General features: G+C 35.6%; 2 long non-coding RNA genes across 2 annotated transcripts in view; one reads left to right on the top strand and one right to left on the bottom strand.

Moving 5' to 3' along the window:
* Positions 1-671: 671 nt before the first annotated feature.
* LOC133208282 (uncharacterized) lies at positions 672-3,905 on the top strand. The gene is made up of 2 exons (XR_009724315.1): positions 672-808; positions 1,952-3,905. It is a non-coding gene; the product is annotated as an uncharacterized LOC133208282 (long non-coding RNA).
* Positions 3,906-4,555: 650 nt separating this feature from the next.
* LOC133208283 (uncharacterized) overlaps positions 4,556-7,306 on the bottom strand; it is a 164,234-nt gene continuing 161,483 nt past the window's right edge. Inside the window, exon 2 of the long non-coding RNA XR_009724316.1 lies at positions 4,556-4,669. This is a non-coding gene — a long non-coding RNA (uncharacterized LOC133208283). The remainder of the gene's footprint in view (positions 4,670-7,306) is intronic.

Genomic DNA, 7,306 nt, shown 5'->3' with positions numbered 1-7,306 from the left:
ACTGCATTGCTGGAAGCTCAGTCTGTCATTTTTTTACTTGAGGTTCAGCAGTAAATCCTTTCACTTTGGTGATCTTTGATTGCAGTGATCCTTTAAAAACTTACCTGGCTTTCATCAGTAAGGACAGAATACAGTGTAAAAGGCATTCCATACCACCCAGACTGAATAAAACAAAGGAACAACAGAATGCAAATTCTGGCTTAACTGCATATGTATTAGAAAAAAAATACACTTTATGTGCGTATAAATCACATATATTAAAAGCAGGGAGAAAAATAAGTATTATTTTATACCTAGATAAGAGGAAAGACTGAATGAAATGTCAGTGCATGTTTCTGTTCAAGGATTTTCACAGCTTCTGGCACTCAAAACTCCATTCAAAACTGCAGTGCCAGGGTTCAGGCTTTTGATATGTCATCTATTAAGCTTTCTGTTCCAAGTTTACCAATTGCTATTAGTTCCATAGTTAAAATATTGCTGTGAACTGTGAAAAGCTTATCTGAAAATTTAAAACTTGGCACAACGGTTGCTGACTGTGATTACAACATCAGTTAGATCACAAGAGCCAAAGACCATTGCTAGTTTCTAGAAGATAGATTGTTTGTTCTTATTTGCAAATTATAGGGTGCTGAAATCATCCTAATGTCAAAACAAAACAAAACAAAAAAAAACCCCACCAAAATTATATTGGACAGTAAGGGTACCTGATTCTTTAATTATGTTTTTACTAGACTGAGAGCAACATCTAAAAATCTCAAGGAGACACATCAACAGATGAAAACTTGCATCATTTGTGGTAAGAAGCAAAGTAGTAGGTAAAGATGAAATACATTTTAATCATCAGGGTACTGCTGATGTTCTCTAACATGAACAATGAAAGAAAATGTCTGTTCATACCTCCAAGTACAGCCAAAAGTGAGTAATTTCCTAGCAGATTTTGGGGGTTTTGTGGTATACGGTCAGGTGAGGGGTCTGAGACTGAACTTGTCAGACCATATTTAGAAAAAAAAGTCAGCTTCAGTAAATGGAATTACTTCTGGAATGAATTTGGCCTCTTTGTTCTTCCAGCTTGTTTACTGAAGCATAAAATAAGGTGAAACTAGAGATGCACGATTGCTTCTTAAAAACCAAACGTCACACTTGCGCAAACACATTGAGGGCAGGTTTTATAAACTGGGGGATTTCATCAGCCTTGATGAAAAACAGATTTGGCTGGCTGAGAAAAAAACCTACAAAATAATGAGCCAAATTTTCTAATAAACTTTGGTTCCAGTAGGCTAATAGAGTAGAGCAAGATGGGCCAAATATAAGGAAATATCTTACCGGGGAGATTATTGAGAATGTTGCCTTTCTGAGACAAATGGTTTGCACACAGAAGAAACAGACATCTCTGAAAGCTAAAAATTTTACTTAATTTTAATTTATATCTAGGACCCCTTTTGTGTACTAGATTCCAAAAACAGAGGTGAATCAGTTCATGAAATTGGTATGTTTATATAGTGGAAGAAACTAAAACATGCTTGTAATTTAACATGAAGCTTTTTCTCTAGATTTAATTTCCAAGCATATAGTTATATGGTCAGAAAGTCTTAGCTAGTATATGACAGACTCTTCAACTTACAGAAGACTTAGCCTTTCCAGAAACAAGCTAGAAACAAGGTAGAAACTTGCTGAGTCTGAAACACTTGAAAGAACTGAGCATAACAAAATTAAGCAATTGACTTAATTTGGATTCTCAGGAGCATCTCGCCTTCTTTTAGACATTGTCCTGGAAAAATGTAGATGTGTTCTTTCACTGTGTGGAAGCATTCATTTGCAATGGAATTCACTGGCAAATCAACGGATGTCAAATAAATATGTGCATAAAAGATCTAAAAAGCAAACTCTCTGGGCCAAATAGGTTCATAAATCACTGTTGTTTGATCAAACTTTTATTTTTTACCAGTAACAGGTATCATCAGCATGAGAAAATGGAAGGTAAAGTACATATCAGGAAAGATTATTGCTTTTTGTACATGCCAGCATTAATTTTTTATACAGTTCTTCAGTATATTGTTTTAATTTGTTTAAAACACAAAAGTTGTCGTAAGCAAAAATTTTATTTTATTCAAATATAGAATTTGATATTCCACTGCTGCCTATTCAGAAAAACATTAAATATTTTTAATGTTTTTTATTGAGTGAAAGTCTTACCTGACATCATTTGACCAACAGCGAATGGAGGGGGAATTATAGCTGTGCCTGAGAACAGATTCTGGACACACTGCATAAGCAGACACCACTGTGAAAAGCAAACACGTAATGTACATAACTTCTTCATGTCCTGCAACTGCACCGAAGTGTGTGACTAGCTATTTGATATGGTTTATTTTCTCCCTGTGGAAATAAGAATGTTTGGGTGGCACCTGTACTGCTGGACTCTCCTTCCTCTTGTGACTGCTCTAGTGACAGCTCTTAAATTACTTTAAAGCTAGATTGTGCTGCAAGCACACTCAGTCTAGCTTGACTGAGCGAGGTGTTAGAACTGCAGTCATCTCGTGTATTGTTCATTAGCTTAACTTACCCATGACATGGTCCCTTTCTTTGCAGGATTTTGATGGACAGTTAGATTTTTCTACTGACTTCACCAGCACAAATGTATGGTTTGGGTTAACAAAGCATCTCAGATGTGACTTTCTCACAATAGAAGCTTTTATCACAAGACGGCTATTGTTTTGGGCTGCATCTGTATCAAATTTAGGAATAGAACATTCTGGGTTTGGCCCTGAACTAAACCTTAGCTTTCTGACTGAGAATGCTTCAACTTGACGTTTCCATGGCAGCTGGATTTGAGTTGCCAGCCTATCTCTGACATAAACAGAGCTTTTCACTGTGTCACTGTCGCAGTTGTTGCTATAAGTAAAAAATGGTTTTAAAAGCACCTTTGTCTTTTAAGTTTTCCATGCCAGATTTAAGTTGAAAATAATATGTAAAAACACAGAATTTCTACAGATTTTGTATTTGTGCTGAAACCCATGTAGTTTTTGAGATATTTCCAATGAAAAGGTAACTGAGATATGTTCTCTTTAGCTTTCTCTTTCCTTCTCTTAAAAAACAACACTTAAATCTCTGCCTTTTCTTTGTGGGAAAGGTACCTCAATATGCAAACACAGACACTGGCTTCACTGTTCCTGGGACAGATGGAAGTTTATCCCACCAGGAGCCACTGTAGGAAGTATGGGAAGAATGCTGACCTTTTCCTTGCCTAGATCAAGTTCCTTTTGGTAGTATTTTTCTGATGGAATAGGTGGGGAAAGAACTTCCATTCAACATAAAAGTATGACAAAGCTGTATACCCAAGGCAGTTCTCTTTTTCACTTTTCAGTCTTTTTTTCCATTCTTAACTTTCCCACTTGCTCACTTTATGATCTCCAGGAAATCTTCACTTCCCTATTTTCCTCCCCTTTTCCTTTTTTCCTTTCCCAATTTTCCACATGGATGATAAGATCTACCTTCACATGCTGAGATATACTTATAGAAAGTGTTACACTGACCAATGTTTTCATACTTATTTATAACCAGAATTATATGAAAATACAATTTTTTTACAGAAATACAAGGGCAGATACTGATAGAAGTCACTTCCTTGGTCAGGTACCTATATTATTTGAAGAATATTATAAAACTGTCCAGGCAAAACTGATTTGATTCAAGTGGCACTCTTGCACGTATCGAGGAATGTATTTGTCTCAGTTGCATTTCCTGTGAATGATAGGTTCAAATTAATTGTCTATTGCCTTTATACTGTCACAAATTACAGAAATACTTTTACCGGGTTAATAGAGGGTATGCATTACATTCTTACAGGGATAAAAGTTGTATCTGTTCAAACTGCATTGATTAAAAGGAAGAAAGATAGCCACCAATTGGATTTTTTTTTTTTTAAACGAGTTTTCTGTATCAACATATGATACACTGGAAATTTATTTTGGAGCTGTTGTGACATTATTAAAATATTCTCTTGTAGCTCGTAAATTTACAATTGTCAACATCACAAAATCAATACAGATTTCAATACATCTAGTGTTCAATGGCCACTAGGGAATGCAGATTAAAATAACATCAGTTGCAGAGTTTGGGGTTGGTAGATTTCCTTTCTATGCTATGTAAGACTGGCAGTAAAATTTTCATTCATGTCCATAAACTCTAGATATTGTCAGGGTTTTCTCAAAAATTTAAGTGAGAAATGTGTATCAGTACTTATAGGGTAGAGTTAAGTCTCTATAAGCTATTGAAAGACATCTGAGTGACTGCTCAATTTCTGATAGAGGATAGAAAAATACAGAACTGCTGGCAACGTCACAGAATAAAAATGCGTGCTTCAAATCAGAAAGTGCAGCAGGTTAATCTCAGAGGTACATTTTTACCTTTGCAGCGAATAGTGTTTAAGTCTGTATCAGGCATTTATAAACGCATTGAAATTGTGTTGATGCTAAACCATGGATCACAGGAGCTGGGCAGCTTTGACACTGACTGGTAGCAGGGAGAAAAAGAACAGGATGAGAGTTAGAACCACAGAATCATAGAATAGTTAGGGTTGGAAAGGACCTTAAGATCATCTAGGTCCAACCCCCCTGTCATGGGCAGGGACACCTCACACTAAACCATGCCATCCAAGGCTTTGTCCAACCTGGCCTTGAGCACTGTCAGGGATGGAGCATTCACAACCTCCCTGGGCAACCCATTCCAGTGCCTCACCACCTTTACAGTAAAGAACTTCTTCCTTATATTTAATCTAAACTCCCCTGTTTAAGTTTTAACTCATTACTGCTTGTCTATCACTACAGTCCCTAATGAAGAGTCTCTCCCCAGCATCCTTATAGGCCCCCTTCAGATACTGGAAGGCTGCTATGATTTAGTATACCTTGTAACTTCAGTGGGTAGCATAGTGACTGGGAAAATGCTGGAGAAAAATCCCCTTGGTGACTTCATAGAGCTGGAAACGTATTTAGTCTACAGCACAGCTTTTATGCCCAGCTTGCAGAATTTTTCAATTTGGTGTTGCTCCAGGTTAAAAAACATGCCAGCTGAAAAATGTGAATTGGAATAATTCGCCATCAATTCTTAATGTAATGACTGATTTGCCACTCTGTATTCAGCAAGATGCAGGCAACAAATCTGAAGTCAATCCAGGTGGAAGTAAGCCAGACATGTTAAATTTAAGACCTCTATTTCACAACTCCCTACAGAAATTGTGCAAACAATGTAGCTGAAGTGCTTTATATATACTGTATAACCCAACTCTTTTGGCATTCTGATTAATTCCTTGCCCTTTTCTCCTGTATGCACTGTTAAGAAGTACACTATGAGTAGGAAGAAATTGTAATAGGATCTGTCAAACATTAGATGCAAAATGTTCTTATATTCTTTATAAATTTAGACGTAAACAGCAGGGAAAAGACAGAAGTTCATATACTGACGTTGTAAGGAGTCAGGCTTTTCAACTCAATTGTTATTTCCACATTTATTGTCTGGTTAGTACTGCTAGCAATGAAAATGTGTAGTAGTACTGCTGTTCCCAGAGTTAAGGTACCCTCTCTTATTTATCTTAAGTCCAGACTTAATGTACCTACTTCCCTTCTAAATCTTCTTTCTGAGTATTAAGCAGTGGTAAGGCTCTGAATTTTTAAAACATAAATAATGAGATGATTTTCATCCAATTATTTAGCCTGTTGTAGTACAGTTTATTGGAATGGAAGCTTCCAATGAGAAACTCAATGCCAAGACTGGCATGTTGAATTTTCTGCATGCCAACAGAAACCTCATCCTTGCCAGATGGAACTAACACATTAAATAGATCATTTTATTTCAAATGGAAACATTTTAATGACCGTTTCTGTGCTATTTGTCTTCCTGTTTAGATTTTATTAAAAATTTGCACTCAAATGGCTGAAATTAGAAGATCTTGCTAATGAATGCCAACATTATCATTTGGAAGCCAAGTTAAACGTGTAACAAAAAAATACAAGCCCAGATGGAGAAAACTCAGAGTATAATGAGTCCTTAGGAGAACTCAGAAATTCTGTAAAGACAAAAAGGGCTTTGGACCAAGATTCATAGAAGTTCAAGTTGGAAATAGAAATGGGGCAGTACCAAAATCTTGCTATCTGAAAATCCCACTGACTTTGAAATTAACTGTATTAATTTGTCTTAGCTGAGTAACCAGCCTTTTGTTTTTTTTTGACAGCTGTCTGTTATGAACAAGAATGTGTGCTTGACAAGATAGGACAGAACTCTGTTCCCTGCATCTTAAACAGAGAATGATCTAATGTATTCACCCAGTACAAGCACATAAGCAGAAGCACAGATGTGTGACTGTAATAAGTCATTGTAGCTTCTTGTTTGCTTTGGAATTAAGAGTACTTTTTCCCCCTGTTACAAGATTACACAATGCCAAAAGATAACATTCTAATTTCTCTTGTTTAGCTAACTTTCTTAGCATGCAAACTGACGTTATTGGGAAGAAAAGTTGATTAAAAGTTATGTAAGTCAAAAAAAAACCAAAACCCTAAACCAAACAAACCGACATTTATGGTAAGGGATTTAATGGTTTCTTTTAGTATGTGCACAGTTACTTTTGTGTTCTGTGATTGAGGAAAGATATTTAGAAAAAGCAAGAACTTCAGAATTTAAAATACTGTGATTTAAATTAACATGTAACATATGAATGTGTGCTCATAACTTGAAAACTAGAAATAATTCTATTTGATCTGACAATTGTGTTCAGGGTAAATGTATATTTGCACCCAATCAACAGAGAATTCATACAAAGATATATAAAATTATACACTGAATATATTCAAGTAAATTAGGGCTACTCAGATATTGCTTAAGTAAAAAAAAATATGTTTTCTAGATATGTTATTAATTGCAAATCAGAAATGTAGAGCATACACAAGAAAGCTGATTTTTATTTTTTTTCCAGAATTCCTTAATTTTGCACATTTGACTCATATAAAGGTTACTTTGCTTTCCCCCGAAGCCTGAGGAGCTGGTGACTGTGTAATCTGGTCAGTGAGCTGTGAATAAATAAGATGGAGAATAAGATGATGAGCAGCAATAGAAGGCTGGGCACTGAGGCAAAGATACTACATATGCTTATGTATTTGATTGGTTGCTTTGCTTTGCTTCACATTAAATAGCAGTTAAAAAGGCATTGTATTTTTGCAGGTTAGCCTCTTGGATTACAAATAAATTGTTATTGAGACAAGTTAGTGTATATAAATCATTTACTTCATTTAAATTATTATAATTTCTTTCTGTCTCT

Source organism: Neopsephotus bourkii, unplaced genomic scaffold (genome assembly GCF_033783945.1).
Source record: "Neopsephotus bourkii isolate Nb327-2 ecotype Australia unplaced genomic scaffold, CSIRO-AGI_Nbou_v1 NB_256, whole genome shotgun sequence".
Lineage (NCBI taxonomy): Eukaryota > Metazoa > Chordata > Aves > Psittaciformes > Psittacidae > Neopsephotus > Neopsephotus bourkii.
The sequence above is the reverse complement of the archived record's forward strand: the minus strand, read 5'-3'. Positions and strand labels throughout refer to the sequence as shown.